Source organism: Saccopteryx bilineata, chromosome 9, assembly GCF_036850765.1.
Source record: "Saccopteryx bilineata isolate mSacBil1 chromosome 9, mSacBil1_pri_phased_curated, whole genome shotgun sequence".
Taxonomy (NCBI): Eukaryota; Metazoa; Chordata; class Mammalia; order Chiroptera; family Emballonuridae; genus Saccopteryx; species Saccopteryx bilineata.
In genome coordinates this window covers 28,605,735-28,627,584 of record NC_089498.1, presented here as the reverse complement: position 1 = coordinate 28,627,584, position 21,850 = coordinate 28,605,735, and the positions used below count along the sequence as shown (strand labels likewise).

At 42.4% G+C, this 21,850-nt stretch overlaps 1 protein-coding gene across 1 annotated transcript in view; it reads right to left on the bottom strand.

The window, feature by feature from the left end:
* The window catches only part of WWOX (WW domain containing oxidoreductase), a 1,016,165-nt gene that overhangs the window by 70,186 nt on the left and 924,129 nt on the right, over nt 1–21,850 (bottom strand). The gene's annotated exons all lie outside the window — the stretch shown is intronic.

Below are 21,850 nucleotides of genomic sequence, written 5' to 3'. Positions count from 1 at the left end.
CACCACTTTTATTCAACATAGTTCTGGAAGTTCTAGCCACAACAATTAGACAAGAAGAAAATATAAAAGGTATTCAAATTGGAAAAGAAAAAGTAATACTATCATTATTGGCTGATAACATGATACTGTACATAGAAAACCCTAACGTTTCAGCCAAAAAACTACTAGACCTGGAAATGAATTCAGCAAGATGGCAGGACATAAAATTAATATTCAGAAATCAGTGGCATTTTTATACACCAACAATAAACTGTCTGAAAGAGAAATTAAGGAAACAATCCTCTTCAATGTTGCAACAACTACAACAAAAAAATGTACCTAGGAATAAATTTAACCAAGGAGGTAAAGGACTTGTACTCAGAAAATTATAAGACATTAAAAAAAGATATCGAGAAAGATACAAATAAGTGGAAGTATTTATATATACCCTGTTCATAGATAGGAAGAATGAACATCATTAAAATGTCTATACTACCTAAAGCAATCTATAGATTCAATACAATTCCTATTAAAACACCAATGGCGCCTATTGAGACTTGGACATGAGCTGCAAAGTATAGAATGGTGACAACAATTCCAGTGCCAAGTGGACTTTTCCTGTGTGGACTTTTCCTGGACTCCTGCTCCCTGTGACAGCTCCTAACAGACTGAACTGTGGTTGCGTTGCATTTTTTCAGGGATTTGGCATGGTGATGGGGCCAATTTGGACTTGGTGAACATGTTAAGGACACTACTCTTTTATGGATTCTTGCTGTATTGGCCAAGAGTTTGCTTAAAGGCTTTCAATCACTGTAAAAAAAAAAATAGAAGACTGGATAAAGAAGATGGGGCACATATACACCATAGTATACTATTCAGCTAGAAGAAATGATGACATCGGATCACTTACAGCAGAATGGTGGAACCTTGATAACAATATGCGGAGTGAAATAAGCGAATCAGAAAAAAAACAAGAACTGAAGGATTCCATACATTGGTGGGACATAAAAGCGAGACTAAGAGACATGAACAGGAGTGTGGTGGTTACAGGGGATGGGGGGAGGGAAGGGGGGAGAGGGGGAAGGGGAAGGGGAGGGGTACAAAGAAAACTGGATAGAGGGTGACGGAGGACGATCTCTCTTTGGGTGATGGGTATGCAACAGAACTAAATGACAAGATAACCTGGAAATGTTTTCTTTGAATATATGTACCCTGATTTATTGATGTCACCCCATTAAAATAAAAATTTATTTATAAAAAAACAAACAAACAAACAAAAAACACCAATGGCACACTTCACAAATCTAGAACAAATATTCCAAACATTTTTATGGAACCAAAAAAGAACCCAAATAGCCTCAGCAATCTTGAAAAGGAAGAATAAAGTGGGAGGTATCACACTTCCTGATATCAAGCTATACTACAAGGCCATTGTAATCAAAACACCTTGCTGCTGGCATAAGAACAGGCACATAGATCAATGAAACAGAACAGAGAACCCAGAAATAAACCCAGCCCTTTACGGTCAATTAATATTTGACAGAAGAGGCAAGAATACACAATGGAGTAAAGAGAGTCTCTTTAATAAATGGTGTTGGGAAAATTGGACAGGTACATGCAAAAAAATGAAACTAGACTACCAAGTTACACCATTTGCAAAAAGAAACTCAAAATGAATAAAAGACTTAAATGTAAATCTCAAAACCATTAAAATCTTGGAAGAAAACATAGGCAGTAGACTTTCTGATATCTCTCATAGCAATATATTTGCCAATATATCTCCTTAGGCAAGTGAACTAAAGGACAAAATAAACAAATGGGTCTACATCAAACTAAAAAGCTTTTGCACAGCAAAAGACACCATTAACAAAATAAAAAGACAAGCCACTCAATGGGAGAACATATTTACTGATGTGTCTGATAAGGGACTAATAACCAAAATTTATAAAGAACTAAAACTCAACACCAGAAAGGTAAATAATCCAATTAAAAATGGGCAAAGGAAGGCCCTAAACAGATACTTCTCCAAAGAAGACATACCGATGGCCAATAGGCATATGAAAAATGTTCAACTCACTAATCATCAGAGAGATGCAAATTAAAAACACAATGAGATACCACCTCACTCCTGTCAGAATGGCACTCATTAACAAATTAACAAACATGTTTGGCGAGGGTGTGGAGAAAAGAGAGCCCTCCTGCACTGCTGGTGGGAATGCAGACTCACACAGCCACTGTGGAAAACAATATGGCATTTCCTCAAAAAATAAAAAATGGAACTGCTTTATGACCCAGCTATCCCACTTTTAGGAATCTATCCTAAGGATACCAAAATACTCATTTAAAAGAACATATGCACCTCCATGTTTATTGCAGCATTGGTTACAATAGCCAAGATCTGGAATCAGCCCAAATGTCCATTGGTGGAAGAGTGGATTAAAAAACCACGGTATATTTACAAAATGGAATATTATGTGGCTGTGAAAAAGAAGGAAATCTTATCTTTTGCGACAGCATGGATGGATCTGGAGATTATTATGCTAAGTGAAATGAAGCCAGGCAGAGGAAGACAAATATCATATGATCTCACTTATATGTGGAATCTAATGAGCACAATAAACTGAGGAACAAAATAGAAAGAGGCGGGGTCACAGGGAACAGATGGACAGCTGTCAGAGGGAAGGGGGATGAAGGAACGGGATCAAAGAAGGCAAAGGTATTAGCCAAATTATATATAAATATAGATAGATAAAGATAACAGGGCAGCAAGTCCCAGAGGAAAAGTGGAGGATGGAGTTGGGAGGTGGGGGGCAAAGGGGATGAAAAGAGATTTTGCACGGGGTATGGGGGACACAATGTGAGAGGTTGAGGGTGTTGTATTGAGTGGGACACTGGAAACCATGTTGACATAATAAATTAAAAATTAAAATAAAAAGAAAACACAAGTTACAGACCAAAAGAATGTATAGGATATTTGCAAACCACATGTCCAACAAAGAATTAGTGCCTTTAAAAAAATGTGTGTGTGTGTGTGTGTGTGTGTATATATATATATATATATATATATATAAAACCTTCTCAAAACACTCTCAAAAGTCAACAGTAATAAAATAAACAATTCAATTAGAAAATGGGAAAATTCATGAATAGACATTTCATTGAAGAGAAGACACAGATGGCAAATAAACACATGAAAACATGTTCAACCTCATTAGCCATCAGGAAAATGCAAATTAAAAACCACAATGAGCTACCACTACATACTTACAAGAATGGCTAAAATAAAAAATAGCAACAATACCAACTGCTGGTGAGGATATAGAAAGACTGAATTACTTATACATTGCTGGTTGGAATGTAACATCATATAAAAAAGAACTGTTTGACAGTTTCTTATAAAACTAAATATGTAATTAGAATGCAACCCATCAATTTCACACATGGGCATTTTCTTCTCAGAGAAATGAAAACTTGTGTTCACACGTAAACTTGTATGTGAATGTTCATAACAGCTTTATTCTTAATGGCCAAGACTAGAGCCATCCCAGATTTCTGTCAGTGAGAGAATGATTAAATAAACCATGGTTCATATAATAACCATGAAATACTACTCAGCCATAACAATGAAGAAACTATTGACACATGAGACAACTAGATGAACCTCCAGAGAATTATGAGTGAGAAAGTCAACCCCCAAAAAACTGCATACTGTGAAACATTTATATAACATTTTTGAAATGACAACACTTTGGAAATAGAGAACAAATTAGTGGTTGCCAGGGGCTGGGACAAGTCAGAGGCAGAAGGAAAATGGGTGTGGTTTGACGGACAATACCAGAGATCCTTGTGGTGATGCACCAGTTAATATCTTGCTGTGGTCATAGATAGAGAAATCTACACATTTGATGAAACTGTACGAAACTCAATAGACATCATGCGTAATTGACACATGAGTGCAAGTAAAATGGGAAATCTGAGTAAGCTCGATAGATTCTATCAATTTCAACATCCTGGTTATGACATTGTGAATAGTTTTGCAAAATGTTGTCATTAGGGGAAATGGGGTACAGCGTACAAGGGATCTATCTCTCTGTATCATTTCTTACAACCTCATGTGAATCTACAATTATCTCAATTTAAATTTCAATTAAAAATAATTCAATGAACTGGGCATGAAGGAAGGCACTTAGAATTATATGTTCTGATCCTGGTCTTGGTTTACAATCTCTGTAAACCTCACACAAAGTATTTGTTGCTTTCCTGGGGTCTCCTATCCCGTACTAATCACTTTTGTTCAGTTATGGTCATTTCCTAAAATGTAAGTTCCATGAGGGCAGGGACCACAGTTATCTTTCTGATTATTCAATTCTCAAAACTTCCCATTATACAAACCAAGCATTTAATATTTTGTTGTAAAATGAATGAGTCTTCATTTAAGTGGATTGGCTACTATATCTCATTTAAATCTTAATATACATACAAACTCTGAAATGGCTATTATCCCCATTTTATTCCATGGGAAATAGGAAATGAAGGTTTCAACAGGTTAAATGAGTTCTTAAAACTTCTTCTGACTCCAAATCTCAAGACCTTCCTACGGTGGCACATAGATCAGCCATGTACTTGGGCTCAGATGCAATGCCTCGGGGAAACACCAGCCAGTTCTAGAGGAATGGTCCCTGTAACAGAGGCCTCAGAGAAAGGAAAATATGGTGGGCTGAAGATGGGGCCTCATGGAAAGGCTTCCTTGGAAGGACAGCATCTTTAGGACCAGGCTGACATCCTAAGAAAGATGACTCGCTGATCAGAAATAAAAATGTCCATGACTCCTCTTTTATTTCCTCTGTATTCTGTTTAAGATAACATAATTCAAGAGCTTACCCAACTAAGTTCTAAGTCTACTTCTTTTCTATTTCTTGGAAATGCAAGTTACTAGGAATTCAGGAGATAAAATATAGCATGTTACTCCAGTTCAAAAACTCAAAATTCTATCAGTGTTTATTTTATAAAAGAATTTTGAGTTGGGAAATATACTTATAGTTAAGCTTTGGCTGACTGATCAACCCTTATTTTAGCAGATATTTTATGGCCAAATTATATGTCTTCATTGTAAAAAGTGGGTGACTTGTTTATATGCCCTTCAAGAAATGATATAATCTTCATATAAGTGTTCAATTACTCTTATTAAATTTATTCTTAAAGATTTTATAGTTTTGTTAATATCTTGCCTAAAGCCTTTTCTCTTACCATCTTATTTGCTGCTAGCATAGGGAAAATCGGTTGATTTGTGTATATTTATTTACCTTATGTCTAGCCATGTCTTCAAATTAACTTATTACTAATCATTTTACTACAACATTTTAGCTGCTCTAGCATTATACTCATGTAACTTAAAAAAAGAACATTTTAGTTTCCCCCTATTATTTAAGTCTTTCTTTTTATTCTATTATATTCTCTGAAACTTTCAAAATAATATAACTGTCAACAGGTATAGTAAACATGCTTGTCTAGTTTTTGATTCAAATGGAAAGCATTATTTAGTGTTGTCACTGTTTAAAATATTTGCAGTAGATTTTAAAATAACATCTGACTATTGGAAAAGTTTACTTCTCTCTCTAGTTACTTAATGGTATTGTGGTTGTTTAGGTTGGTTGGTAATTGGTTTTTGTTGGTTGGTTGATTGGTTGGCTTTATGGTGACAGCAGAATTTGAACAAATGCTTTTTAGGCATTATAAAGCTGTTCTTTAATTTATTGGTGTAATAAATTATACTGATAGAGAATAAATGCAATAAGTAACTAAAGAAATGACATGAAAATATAATTAGTTCTAGTAAATAATATATATAGTGATACCCTTTCAATAAGCCCCAATCCAGAGCAAGTGACAACTTTTAACTAAGTCTCAGAAGGCTTAATGTAGATGCAAATGTATCTAAAAAAATGTTTTAAAAGACTTTCTTTGCTATATAAATCAATATTTTAATAAAAATCTGTGGGAGATACTATGAATAAACTTCATATTATAAATTCAAAAGTGTCTATTTCTCCTAAGAAACATCCTCTTTCCATTCAAGACTTCTTTGAAAAAAAAACTGCATATAAAAATTCAGTCACCTGGTGTTCAAATCATGCTACAAACAAGAGGCTGATACAGGAGCAGTAGAAAAGGAACTAGCACTGTGTCCTCTCCAGTGGCAAGCATGATGCTAGGTCCTTCTGTGTATATTGTCTCCTTTGATCTCAGAATTTGATCCTTACTTCCCTCGGCACATGGAGAGGAGCAGTGGCTAACATCTGAGAAGTGATGGGTTGTTCATAACTCCCTGGTCCCCCAAATCGCCTTTGCAGGCAGGTGCTACCAAATTCCCCCAGGTTGCAGTTGAGGGGATGAAACTTGAGAGAGGCTAAACCGATCATCTAAAACTATGGCTAGCAATGGCACAGCTGGGATGCTAATCTAGGGGCGTCAGACAAACAGCTGACCCTCTTCTGATGAATATTCATAGTAGCGGGTAGCTAAAGCATAGGCTTCATATCTGCAGAAAGGGACTGGAATGCTAAGGCCCCCAGTAGCTGTGAGCTCTTGGGCCAGTGACTTAATCCCTCTGTGCTCCAGTTTCCCCTGCGTATAATTAAGACAACCCAGAATCTACGTCACAGGGCTGCTATGAGTTCAAATGAGGTGCCGCGCACAAAACCTACCGCGCGGGACATTCTAAGCCCTCTGTATGTATTGGCTAATATTCTATTTATTATCATTATTACTATTATTTTTATCATCATCAAAATAATTTTCCCAGAGGCTCTGAGTAAATCATCACTGACATCAAGAATAAAACTCCAACAGAAGCCACTCGAATGACTCAGTAGTTAAATGCACCATCGTTCAGGTAAGTCATAACAATCTCCCTGAAGCTGTTACAATGATTGATTCTCAAGCACAATTAAATTTTCAGGCAATACATCGACAGTTTAATAGAACAAATAATTTAAATACATTTAATGTGCTAGGCTGTAACAGTCTGTAATAGATATTGATAGATTTGAGAAGTTCCCTAAGAAAAGTATGGAGAAAGACTTCATCTAAGAGGGTGAAGCAGGCATAGAAAATGGAACTGGGTGCTGGCTGGCTGGCTCAGTGGTAGAGCATTGGCCCAGTGTGTGGAAGTCCCAGATTTGATTCCCAGTCAGGGCACACAGGAGAAGCGACCATCTGCTTCTCCACCCTTCCCCCTTCTTTCTCTCTCTCTCTTCTCCTCCTGCAGCCAGAGCTCAAATGGTCGAGCAGGTTGCCCTGGGTGCTGAGGATGGCTCCATGGCCTCGCTTCAGGTGCTGAAGTGGCTTGGTGTCTGAGCAACAGAGAAGTGGCTCAGATGGGCGGAACATCGCCTGATGGGGGCTTGCCGAGTGGATCCCAGTTGGGGCGCATGCGGGAGTCTGTCTCTTTGCCTATCTGCCTCTCACGTAATTTAAAAAGAAAAAAAGGAAAAGAAAATGGAATTGATGTTTGAGCAAAACCATAAACCCCCCAGCTACCTGAAATGTAGCACTCAGTTTTGAAGACTAGGCCCTATGGAAAACAGTCCTTTAAATATCTGTGGATTGTCTCTCTCTCTTATTCTTTTTTTGTGTCATGTCCAAAATACTAATAAAAATAACTGATCCAGGTACTTCTTGCATGCTTTTTTTTTTTTTAAGAGAGAGAGAGAGAGAGAGAGAGAGAGAGAGAGAAGGGGCAGACGTGGAGAAGCAAATGATTGCTTCTCCTATGTGTCCTGACTGAGAATTGAACCCAGGACTTCCACATGCCAGGCCAATGATCTACTACTGAGACAATTGGCCAGGGCCACTTCTTGTACACTTAACAGAATGTTTTGAGATGAACTAATCAAAGAGGAGAAAGAAATAAAAAACTAAAAAAATAAATAAAATAAAATAAAAAACTGACCTCTGATTTTCATGCTGCAATTCCAAATGAAAATGCTTTCTAATACAAAGTGAGATCAATGTCACCTCCTCCTAGATGCCTTCTAGGGATGTTCTAGTAGATATTTAATGGTTAGCTCTAGTATAGAGGAGGGAGCCCTGGTTTGTAGCACTTACCCAGATTCCATGGTAGAAATATCCCCACTGTGGCTGAATTCAAGCTATCAACGTGATGTTGCTGAGCATGGAGGGTGGGTTTAGTCTGTCTCGTTGGCACACCATGGATGCCACCTCTACCCAGCTTTCTATCAGCCCATTTTATCTGCTTTGAGGCACCATCATTACCAGAAATCATCTATGCACTTGTTATCCTCTGCCTGTGGCCAATGTCCCCACCAGAATGGGAACTCCATCAACCTAAGAGACGCATGGTCAACCCCACATCTTCCATATGTTCTCTAGACTGCGGCCTGACACAGAACAAGCACTCACTGAAGATTTGTGGGATGAACAAATATATGAGTGGGAGGGAGGAGGGCAAAGGAGATAGAGATGAGGAAGAAAAGGAGGAGAAGATAAGATATCTAAGTGTCAACCAGGCCAAATCCTACCCTTGTTGCTTTTTTCTTTAGTGTTCGGGAGAGCGTGATGTGGTCATCTCCACCCCACAAGGCAGGCTCGTTGGAATAGTCACAAAGCACTGAAGAATCATCCTCAACAAAACGGCTTCCGTGTCATTTACAACAGCCAAGATATGGAAGCAACCCTTGTGCCCATCAATAGATGAGAGGATAAAAAAGGCTGTGATAAAGATAAACAATGGAATATTACTTGGCCATAAAAAAGAATAAAATCTTACCATTTGTGACAGCATGGATGGACCTAGAGGTTATTATGCTAAGTGAAATAAACCAGTCCAAGAAAGACAAATACCATATGGTTTCACTTATACATGGAATCTAAAGAACAATATAAATGAACAAACAAAAACTGAAACAGACCCATTGATACAAAGAACATACTAATGGTTGCCAGAGGAGAGGAGGGTTGGAGGGATGGGTGAAAAAGGTGAAGAGATTAAGAAGTACAGCTTGGTAGTTACAGAATAGACATGACGATGTAATATACAGCACAGGGAATGTAGTCAATACTATTGTAGTAAGTATGTCAGGTGTGTCAGGTGGGAACTGGAAATATTGAGAGAACACTTTGTAAAGTATATGATTATCTAACCACTATGCTGTACACCTAATAAACTAATAAAAATTAATATTAAATATAAATATGTATTTATATATGTGTATTTTTGTATACATATACTTTTGATTAAATAAAATGCCACTTCCTTTCAGCCAAATATGGACCAGATATTTTGTCCCCTCTTTTTTTTTTTTATCCCAAATTTTTCCGGGGACTTTTTTTTTTTAATTTAATTAGGAGCACTTAATCTTCTAAAGTTCAAAAAACATCTGGTAAAAGTCTGTCCTGATTAAAATGACTCTATTGATAACTGCTCTGATCACCAATGAAAGTTCATGCTGACGGGCCCTTTAAACAAAATCACGCATAAGTTGTGTGTCTATTATTTCCCTTAACTTTGATTTCCTGCTGTTGAAAGTCAGAGGTCCCATCGGCTCCATCCGAAACCTGGCGGAGGAACACATCCTGGCGGAGGAACGCAGCCGAGCTGCATAAAACTGATCTACGGAAACCATCGGAGTGACAAGAAGAATCTGCGGCTGAGTATGAGTTTGTTCATTTTCAGATGGATGTAGAAGCAGCCTGTCCCCCTCAGTCAGAAGGATGCACGTCAGCCCAACAAAGCAGCGTCCCTGGTTGTCTCTGCAGGACTCATCCTGAAAGCTTATGTTTAATAGACGAAAGATAATGTCCCGCTTCGTTTGAGTGAGATGTTTTTAGAGCCCACTGGCCCGTAAATCTAGATCTAAAGAATTTGGGGTGGCGTTTCTTAATAACCGCCTGGCCAGCAGCCGGTGGCCTGCTGCCTGCTGCCTGCTGCCTGCTGCACGCTGGGAGCTCCTTGGTGTCCCCCGGGGAGGGAGAGATTTGTGAAGTTCTCTGCTGATTTCCCAGATAGAGAAGATCTACTGAACTCCAGAAAGACTGTGCTTCTCAGGTGCCAGGGCCGCAGGGGATGGAAGAGAGCAGCTTAAGAAACTGGCAGTCATCAAAGAACAAGAGACTATAAGAGTTGGGGGAGGGGGAGGTCGCCTCTGATTCCCAGCGAAGGGAGGGGCCACGAGCTACTAGCCATGCACGTCACTTCTCAGAGAAGCCCCTAGGTCCAAGAAAATCATCAGCTGCCCGCTCGGTTTCATAGCGTCACTCGAGCCTGCGTGGCAAGGGAGGTGTCCAAAATGCCGTTTGGGGTTTGAAACATGTTACTGGGCAGGATTGATACACTTGGTCATTTTTCTTCTGACTGCAGGTTAAGTTCTTGACAAAAACAGACAAACAAAAAAACACCCAGGTAAGGAGCTTAACGTTTCCAACAGAGCTGCGACCATGGGGCACAGTGAGTATGAAAGACCCAGAAAGGCTTTATCAGGCCCCATGGTGCTGGCCTTGCCTCAGAGCCCAGCTGGAACTGTGGTCAGTGCCCCGGGGTTGACATCAGCGCCGGTGCTAAGATGATCACAAATGTCAAAGTCTGTATTTGGGGAATGACCGCCTTGCTTCTTTCACGTAGTTTATGGGGAGGGTTCTGGGTATGTGCCCTAATAAATAGCAGCATTAATATCAGTTTTAGGCAGTCTCCAAAGTCGTCCAGGCAAAAGGCCAGGGACATTTTTCAAAGATCATCCTACCTCTCTGACATGACCCTCCTGTGCTGAGCGCAAATCCTTCTGGTAAAAGTCAGCTTTCATGAGCAAACACCACAAACTCATCTTATTCCTTGGCGAACGTTTAAAACATTTCAACAAAACCATTGAGATGCCGCCCTCCCCCTTCCTGCCCCCCGCAATCCTTTACAAGAAAAAAAAAAAGAGTCCTCTTGGTTTTTACAACTAGATGCCAAGGAGGCTAAAGACACTGGGTTGGGCCATCAGGGAAAATGATGGACAAATCTTTTTGCAAAACTCTCAACCTGGCTCGCCTTGAAAAAAACATAAAGAAGCTCTCTGGCACTAGATGTCAAATTAATTGCCGGGAAAGTGTATTACAGTAATTCACTTGGCAGTTTCAGCGGAACCAAGAGAGCAGCATTCAGATGGATCCCCGTATGCCAACGTGGCACCACGGCTTTGCTCCTGTTGATCAAATTTGACTGTAAATCTTTGCTGCCTTAACTTGATCGGCGGCGGCACAAAGATCTCCCCTTCGCTCTGCCTTGTGCAAAATGGTTTATTTGCTCTCTTAGGAGGCTCGTTGATCTATAAATCCCGGGGATGATGATTATTATTTTTGAAGCATTATTAGGAGTTACTATTATTACTTTTCTGAGACGGGGTGGGGAGGGGAAACGGAGCCTGGCAAACAGGAGGATGAGATGGGTGGATGAGACAGATGTGTGCACGGAAGGGAGACCGTCTCGCTGTTCAGGGCAGTTTCTGTAATAATTCAGGAGAGAAAGGTCATTAATACTACAGGGAGTTCAGTGTGTAAGGGGGAGACCCGGCCCGCGAACGGCCCCGGGTTGAATGCTCTATGAAAATTCACTCGTCCTGCTATATTTCCTGAGTAGCTATTGTGTGCCTAGATCTTTGCAATGACAAGACTCAGACAGGAGTGAGATGGGGGCTCACCCTGCAGAGGCTCACAGTCTAATCAGCACTGGGGCAGTGGCATCCAAACAGGTGCATGCTGGCAAGTTACCACGACAGAACTCTGTGACCATAGCGCTCGCTTGCTCGGCGGAGCCCTCATCCCGTTTGTTGTGTCCACGGTGCAGAAGAGGCTCGGGGCAGCTCACCAGCTCAGCCCACACTGCTAAGGGCAGAACCAGAATTCTCAGACGGGTCTGTCCTCAGGCTGGGCTCTCTGGGCTGTCTAAGGGCAGGGTGGGTTTCAAAGGGGTAAGGAGGCAGTTCCTCTGGAAGGAAGGAGGGGAGGAGAGTTCAGGAAAGCCTTCACAAGGAGGTGATGCTTAACTGCATCAGGAAAGCTCAGTCAAAATGGAAATGGCACCCAGGGAGAAGGCAAGGCATTGAAGGGTCCCCCGTGAATCATTGAAAGGGCCCCAGGTGGAGACACGAACCGATGCCACCCTCTCCAAGCAAAAGGATCGTGATTAATTACACATTTTCCTATGAGGACAGCACCTTGCTCTTAGAACATAAAACCTTCCCAAACTTTAATGACTCCCTGAAACAACTCCTGGCCTTTGAAAGTGGGGCATCCAAGAAAAACAATCAAGGACCATTTGAAGGCACACGCAGAGTTCTCGGAGGGTTATTTCTGGCCGTGGTCTCCGCTGTGGATCACAGGCCCTCGGCTTTCCATCACAAGGTTGAAAGGTACTAACAAGAACCCATGCGGTATTGGGCGACCGTTCGCATAAAACGTTTTTCTTCCCTGGAATGTAAACGAGTCTGTCTTCATCTAGAATTATTCTTACCAATTTCATCCTCAAAACTTCAAAGTAGTATTTTTTTTTCTCCCCTGAGGTTGGGTCCCCCGACCCCCACCCCTATTTCATCTGGTGTTTATGGAGGCACGGACCCAGCATCCCCAGGATGGGGGCCAGGCTTGATCTGCAGGCACACCTGGAAGTCATTAGGGATGCTCAAGGAGGAGGGGAAGACGGGGGGAGAAAAGGGAGAGAAGGATGGGGAGGAGACACCATTTCTTTCCCAACATACTGCCACTCTTCTTCCATTATGGCAGATCTGAGCCGAAGGTGAAGATGTTCCAGATACAAACAGCTAACAGACAAATACTTTCTAAAAGTTCTGCACTGTTGCCTTGGGACAAAATTATGGGTCAGACATATCATTCTGAGTGAGAGAAAGGAAACCACCTGAAGTGTGACCTAGACTGAGAGTCTAGAGCATTGTTAAGTGAATTATATCTGTAGATGTCCCATTATCACATCTCTGCCAAGTTATCAGCTATGATTAAAAAAAAAACCCAACAATTCAAATCAGACTCATACTAATTTAAGGCTGACATATACAAATGTTCTTTGGAAAAGTCTTTCCAAAGATTTCAAGCTCCTTGGCTCCTGCTGGATTTGATGCCCTCATTTTCTTCTAAGAAGCATGGTGCTTCTTATCAGGCCTAGCTAGGAAACAGAGGCTATAGGTGTTCATGCTATGGAGCACAGAAAAAAAAAGTGCCTCGTGACTAGAAGGGATACATTAGATGTTGTGTGTGCCTGCTACAAAGATCCATAAAACTCAAGGAGTTTTCTTCGTGGAGCTTGAGGATATTCATGTTAACAAAACTGGAATTAGCTGGTAGGTGGAGAATTGAAACTCACCCTTGGCTGTTTCGGGTAATAAAATATCACGAGAGTCTCCACTCAGCTGTCTGCCCCCAGCCTCCGAGCTCTATTGCCTTACCTATTATCTTTACGATGGGGAAAAGGATTAACTTAAAATGGATTTGTGTAATATGTCTACAGTTTGGACAGCTGACATATATAGTTCAGAGCATAAATATTGTGACACATATTCTGGAAACGCCAAGAAGTTCCTGGCACATCACAGGCATGTGCCTGTCACACACCTGTTGAACTGTTTGCTACAAGAACTGTAATTATTCTCATGTGAGTCAGGAAGCTGAGGCTTGGCCACATTCAGTCACCTGTCCCATGGCACATGCCTGGAAAGGACTGATCAGTGGGTCTCTGGCCTTTTTCTGGAGTCCATGCTCTGTCTATCCATCGGGGCAGAAAGGTAGCTTTCCTTGGCTGGTTCTATGTTTCTGTTACTTTTGATCTCAGTGACAATTTCACATAGAAGTGAGTACGAAGTGGCATAGCACTGACAGCATGGCCTTCTTGTCTCTCACTTGGACACTTTCAGGTATAGATATTTCCTGTTCAGCTAAGATCACTAGTCAGACTTTGACTTGCTTTCGAAAACACAGGACCAAAATGGTGTCTTCGCAAACTCAGTGTATAGTCAAATACATGAGATTAAAATTTCTCTTTGGGGGAAAAAATATGACTGCCCTGGCTGGCTAGTTCAGCAGTAGAGCGTTGGTCTGGCATGTGGAAGTCCTGGGTTCGATTCCCGACAAGGGCACACAGGAGAAGTGCCTATCTGCTTCTCTACCCTTCCCCCTCTCCTTTCTCTCTCTCTTCCCCTCTGGCAACTAAGGCTCTATGGGAGCAAAAGTTGGCCCGGGCGCTGAGGACGGCTCTATGGCCTCAGCCTCAGGCACTAGAATGACTCTGGTTGCAATGGAGCAACACCCCAGATAGGCAGAGCATCGCCCCCTAGTGGGCTTGCCGGGTGGATCCTGGTAGGGCGCATGTGGGAGTCTGTCTCTGCCTCCCCACTTCTCACTTCAGAAAAATAAAAAAAAATCTTAAGAAAAAAAATATGTGATTTAAAACCAAATGATAAACAGGAAAAAAGTATTTGTAACAGATGATGATGGATTGATCTCCCAAATTTACATAGATGTCTCCCCAATAAGTATTCACCAGAGTTACTTCACTTCTCTGAGCCCTAGGTGCCTTCATGAAATGTTAATAAGAACATGGTCCTTGTAAGGAAATAGTGGCCTAAATGTTGTGTGTGCACGTGTTTAGATGAAGTCTACCACACTCAGTAGGAAGTTGGTTTTGTTCTCTTCTCTCCTTTTAAAAGAATGAGAAAAGAAAACTCTCTTAGATATTTCTAATTATTCCCTCTGCAGAGAATGGCAGACTATGGCCTCAACCAGTTCAGCCCATGCCTTTTAATGAACGCATTTCCTTCCTTCCTTCCTTCCTTCCTTCCTTCCTTCCTTCCTTCCTTCCTTCCTAGTGACAATCAAATCTCTGTGGCCATGGCGGAGATGGTCAGGATGGGACAGCTCTTCCTCTAGGCTTATTTAACCATCGGCATGAGACCTCTGCTCCTAAAATTTTCTACTTGAATACTTATCTGAACTAACGCAATTTTATATTACTCCCCTACCTGGCTAATGTTCATAAACCCACTACTGTAATTTTTGTACTGTTTTGGTTTCAAAGCCTTGGAAAGAAACACCCGTGGAAAAGTGACCTATGCCATTTCATGACTTGTCACGTTTCATCTCCGTTCCATCTGCCTGGTTAAATAACACTTTTGACCAGCTATCGTCAGGGACACTTCATGAACTGGGAGAGCCCTTGCCGGCTTTTCAAATGACTGACACAATCTATAGTTCCCCAGCGGGGGCCATGGGCAAGGACAGTAGAAATATAGAGTAGCACTTAGCTTTTATAAGCCCACATTCTACGCCATCAAAAAGGCTGCGCCTCACACTCCATTAAAATCGAAAGGAGAACAAAGGGGAAAGAAAGGCGTAGGGAAGGAGCAAAAGTTTGAAGCTCCCGAAATGAGAACCACCTGTCCTGGGCCTCATCCTCAGAGCCCGCACCCCTTCTTTTGAAGGACTTCTCAGCCCTCCCACTGTTGAGCTGGTGTCACGGCTCGCCATCACCTGCCATCTTTGCATCTGCTCGCGAAGCAGGTGTTAGGGTTTCCTATGAATTTGGAGGGGGGGGGCTTAAATTTGGAAACATGGAAAGTTGTTAAATGGTTCAATACTGAGACCATTTAACCTCTACGAAAGTCAAGGTCTATAATCTGAAGGGCAAGGACAGAAGATAAGGGGCCACAGAAACAATTAAAAACATTTCATTGGGTCAATAACATGAATGACTTCACTGACTTAATTAAATAGCCAAAGTTGTAAATAAATAAATAAATAAACGCAGGCACGGACCTTGCTAAACTAGCAGTGGTTTCCTGTAAGGCGACAGAACTAGAAACAACCCCTGAGAAGGTCACTCACGCGCATGCGTCTTCCTAGTACCAGCTTCATGCAAAGACAAAAGGAGAGTCTCGGAGGCCTGAGCGCCGCCAGGACTGGGTGGGAAGAGAACGGGCTATGGACGAGAACCAGGCGGGACGCGGGGGACCGAGACTCGGGATCTGCCGAGACGCCCCACCACTACTCCAGTCCTCTGTCCGGTCAGATCATGGTGTGAATCATACTTGGGTGATGAAGCATTCAGGTTGTTTCTCTCGGTCATTCTAAGTAACGGGGACGTTCTCATAAAGCCATGGACCTCAGTACAGCAAGCGTATTTGAAACTGAATTTAGAATTCTAGGAGCTCAAGTGTGCTTCACTTTTAAAAGCCAGAGACTCCTCCCCAATTTTTTTTTTTTTTTTTCAGACAATGTAAGTAATAACCTAGCAAGGGCTTAAAGGGCATTTTTTTCTTCTTCTTTCTTTCTTTATTCTTTAAGAAGGGGTAAAGAGAGACAAAGAAATTATAGAGAGAATAGATGTGAAGTATGCTGCTAAGAAAACCAAGAAACGAGCTGAAACATTTTTGAAAAGACCCTACCCCATCTCCAACTCAGGTGAAATATGGTAAGTACTGTCCCGAATAAATACTATTATTTTAATAATAAAATACCAGTTATTTAACATCCGCTGTGGCTTCCTCCACTCAGCTTAGCTCTCAGAAACAGCTCTGCAAGGAGGAGATGATTCTTGAGCAGGATCCCCCAGCCAGAAGTCTCAATTCCGGAAACCTAACAGGGCCCTGCCCGAATCCAAAGTCCACGCTTGCTCCTTCAACTTGACCAGGCTGCCTGGCAGAACACGTGCTATATACCTCGCCGCCTGGAGTTCTGTGGGCAGTGATTTAAAACATGATTGCTTCCTGAATAGAGGAATGTAGGTGCAGGGACTTGTGTTTCTTCAGGGTTGGGGTCAGGGAGCAAAAAAAGAGATACTGTGGCTTGATCACCCACCTGTGCCCTGGTTTTGAAAAGTTAAGACTCCCTGGATTAATTCACTGATACCAAGGCCATGGAAAGAACAAAACCACAATATATCCTTCCAGTGCGACTTTAAATATGACAAGGTTATCATTTAATATGCCACCATTCAAGAACTGATTTATGGGCTTCAGGTGCCCCCCCCCCCCTTGTGTGCTACTCTAAGCTCACCTGGAATGATGACATTCAGGAATATTCCTTAAGAGTTCATGTATTGAATCAAAGAATTTGCTAGATCTAATTTCCACAGAATAACACAAGCACCATTTTAATTACATTGCTCACAAAAATTAGCGAATCAGGGAACGTGCAGAAAATCCAGTACTTTCAGCCTTTTGTGTAGTGCATTTTCACCAATGCAATAAAAGTTGGTTTTCATCTCATTTGCATAATCGAACAGTTTTCTCTGACTTGTTGCTTGCTTTTCTGATGTTCTTGTTTAATAAAAAAAATGAAATGCTTCTTTTTCTTTTATCACTTCATATTCATTTTGAAATATCCCCTAATTTTTGTGAGCAGCTATTTCATCAGAGTTGGAAGACTCCTGCTCTTGAACTTTTTTCCCTCTATTTTTCCTCAATTACAAACCAGTATCTTTTCATTCAAAGGCCCATGACTCTTAGAAAAGACGAGTGTCTCCCTTTGCTGCTGCTATCTTGTGTCTCCCTGTCACCAAGGGGCCTGAGTGACGGAGCAGCAGCAGCAGGCTGGCCCAGCCACTTCCTCGTTGTCTGGGAAGCACATGGCTTCCCCTTGGAGGATCCCTTCCCCTTAGGGAAGGAAGACCCGGGACGAGGAGGTAGTTTGGAGTCTGGCCAGCTCTCACCAAAGCCCATTTTTCCTGACCAAAATCAAATAGAAAGACAAGCCTGCTAGCTTGTGGGTTCCATTTGTAATATAATCTCATCCAAAAATAAAAAGGAATTATATGAATGTACTTTTTAGAATATCTTACACATCTCAGTAGTTTTCGTTTATGGCCAAGACTGGAGTGTTCTCGTTGGTTGGCATGCAGCCATTTCCCCCTCTTCTGTGTCAAGGGCAACAGGTCTTCTGTGGCCAGCACACCAGCAGAAGCTCATTTCTGTGCAGACAACATGGAATCCCTCGGAGCTGCCGGGGAGCATATGGAAGTGATCGCGCCCGGTGAGATAAAGATTTTGCTCCATGCTGACTACAAGTGCAGTTTGGAAGAGCACCAATCCTGGAGCACTTCATCATGGTCTAATGGGTCATTCTTTCTCACCACATTGGGTGCATTTGTTCTTTGTTTCCTAAAAAATAAGCCATTGAAGTATAACTCGATGAAGGTAGGGTCTGAGTGTTCTGAGCGTGTCCGAGCACTGGTATAAGGTAAACACCAGTGCTCTGCCATCCCGACTCACCCCTGTGCCTCAAGGCTCAGCCCAGTGACATCTCCTCTAGAAAGCCTTCACTGACCCTGCCTGTCAGGTAGAACAGGCCCCGTGCTCTTCAACACCTGTCCTGCCTTGCACAGCACAGTCTTTTGTACCTATAATGTGAATGCATTTATTTATTATTAGTATTAGCCAGAATGTTATATATTATTTAATATTTAATTATCCAACAAAAGTCCCATCTTCGGAGGACTAAGTGGCAGGCACTGTCCTAAGCACCTTATGTGAATTGTCTCATTGAGTTCCTCTGCGGGATGTACTGTGGGAGGAATAGATGAGAACATAGGTTCTGGAGTCAGACTGCCTGGGTTTGGAATTCCAAGTCCATGAACCGGTGACTGTGAGCTTGCACAGACTTGCTCTCAATGCTTCTTCAGGGATGGAAATAAAAATGGCAGCCACATAGGATTATTCTGAAAATACATTGACTAAATCATGGAAAGTGCCGATGCAGAGTAAGCCTCAGTATTAAAATCTCTATTCTGCAGATGAGGGAATGGAGACTTGGAAAGGCTAAGTGACCCACCAGAGATGATCCAGCCAGTGGCAGCAAAGCTTAGACGTTGCTCCAGGCCACCTGATGGCCAGCTCTTCACTAACTTGGCCCCATCCTTTTGTGTCAACCTCCCCAAGAGCTTTTTGAGTGTGGACCTGTGACTATCTTTGAATCCCAAGCATGGGGCCTGGCACATTAAGAGAGCTAGATAACAATTTAATTCATTGATTAATTAATGAATTAACTTATTAATGGCTTCAGAGTTTAATAAGTATTAAGCACAGTGCCAGGCACAGAAAACAATCTGTAAAGAAAGATGGGGATGCAATTGGTGTGAAATGAATTGCGTTTAACAAAGTGACAAGCAAAATAGAGACAGACTCATACACAGAGATCAGGCTGACAGCTGGGGGAGGGGCTGGGGGAGGAGGTGGGGGGATTGAGCAAGAAAGGACAAAATACAGAAACAATGGTCACGGACAACAGTGTGGTGATTGCTGGGGGGAGGGGGAAGTCGGATGAGGGTATAGGAAGTGTAAATGGTGAGGATGAAGACTTGAATTGGGGGGGTGAACATACAATACAGTGTATGGAGATGTGTTGTAGAATTGGGCGCCTGAAACCTGCATAATTATGTTATCCAGTGACACCCCAATAAATTCAATTAAAGAAAAGATTAGAGAAGAAGGACAGGCTCAATTTAGATACATTAACTAAAGAGACAGAATGAAAAAAAAATGAACTGCATGTAAGAATTTATTTTCAAAGAAAGCTTTAAAGTTTTCTCAGGTGGAAGTCATCCTAATTATTTAAGCATAAATATATCAGCTTTAAAAATAAGCTTCCATTTTCTGTCACCTAAACCTAATGTATGTAGCTTTTAAAACACAAGCATGCACCCTATTATTGAAAAAAAATTCTTCTGCTCGCTCTAGGCAGTTTTCTCCTATGTTTCTGATATACCCAGATGGTTCCGCGTGAGGCAGGCTGTACACTCGCTGGGTGTTCCGACACTGCGAGCCGTGTGCCGATTACGTAACCGACACACCAGAGAGCATCCGCCTCTCATTAGACCAATCCTTGAAGACTGGTGAGCACATCCTTCCGAGATCAGACGAGATCGGGCGCGTTCAGGGTGGTATGGCCGTGAGCACATCCTAAAACCAAATCTTCATTTTGCACTGGAGATGGTCGCAAGCCCCAGGTCAGCTCCTTTCTTTCTATTCGATCCATCTGGACACTTTTGAAAGCTCAATGATAGTACTGTCCCTGGACTGAGCAGTACACTCAGCCACCTTTTATAACCGGCATTGTTCAGAAGCATTCCAATCAAGAGCCTCCCTTGCAAACCCTCGGCATGAAAGAGGAAACCAAGCTCTTTGTCAGGACAATGAACTTGGACTGCTGTTTACCAGTAAATGGAAAACCACATCTCTAACCCCGGGGAAGTGACACTGGGCCTGGTGTGATGTCGCCTCAGCCCCCTTCACGCTGGGTAACAATGGCGCCTTTGTGCGGGGCTGTCAGAGCCGCCACCAGAGCCAGGCTTTACTGCTCCGGCGACTGAATGACCACCTTCATACTTAGTGGCTTTCTCCAGTCCTGCTGTGAACAAAATATGTGAGGAGATCGAGCCGCCACCATAGGCTCTATTATCTCCGACTTCAAATGGAATCCTACTGACTCATAAATGCACTTTTCAAAATTTGGCAAATTTTCCTTGACACTCTAGAAATAAATAGGAGACTGTTAAAAAATGAAAATTCCACAGTCGAGTGAAATCAGCCTTTGGAAATAAAGGCCCAGGCCATTCTATCCCCACTGTATTTGCTACTGAAGTCACTAAGTCACACAGCGGAAGATTTAAAGTTAACCTGGGTCCAAGTCTGGGTGCCTTTGCTTAATAGCTGTGTGACCTTGGCCAAGCTATTTAACCTCTCTGAGCCTTGGTGTTCTTCCCTCTAACAGGAGAATAATAATGACCTTACAGAGTTGCTGGGAGGATTAAAGAGGCATTTTTAAGCATCTAAAGCCTTTTTTTTTCTTTTTTTTTTCCCCATTTTTCCAAAGCTGGAAACGGGGAGGCAGTCAGACAGACTCCCGCATGCACCCGACCGGGATCCACCCGGCACGCCCACCAGGGGGCGATGCTCTGCCCATCCAGGGTGTCGCTCTGTTACGACCAGAGCCATTCTAGCACCTGAGGCAGAGACCACAGAGCCATCCTCAGCGCCCGGGCCATCTCTGCTCCAATGGAGCCTCGGCTGCTGGAGGGGAAGAGAGAGACAGAGAGGAAGGAGAGGGGGAGGGGTGGAGAAGCAGATGGGCACCTCTCCTGTGTGCCCTGGCCAGGAATCGAACTCGGGACTCCCGCACGCCAGGCCGACACTCTACCACTGAGCCAACCGGCCAGGGCCTAAAGCCTTCTTTAATTAAAAAAAAAAAAATATATATATATATATATATTTGGCTCTTAGGTGATTTTGAGTTAACAGAATTATTAGGTGACTATCAAATCCCTATGGATTGGGAGCAATAGAAAAGATTTCAGAGTGGGATCTGGAAAAAGCGAAGTTACCAAGAAGGACTTTGAGCACCTGTCAAACACTCCTGGTGGGTGGAAATAACTTCATCAAACCCCAAACCATGTCTTCTTCCTAAATCAAGCTTCCTTCCCCTTGGTCCCTACTGGATAATGGTACCGCAGATGTCACGATCACCTTTAGTATCTGCCTGCCTCAGTCCTCACATGCAGTCACTCATCAGTGACGAGTGTCCCCGAGGCCTTTGATCTTCCTTGCTCCTCTAGCATTCCAGGACCTCACGCTCTTTCACCTGGGCTCCTGCAGGCTGCGCCACCTTTCCTGCCCGGAATCTGATCTTCATCGTGCAGCCCAACTTTCCCGCTCCCACCAAAATAGTTTTCCTTAAAGTACATTTGGGGGCGTTCAGTACCGGCTTCCCACCCCTGTGCTCTCTCAGCACCCCCCCCCCGACTATATATAGTCAGGAAGTACCACCCAAATGTAAATCAGAACAACGTCCGTGGAGGGCATGTCGGCAATATCTATGG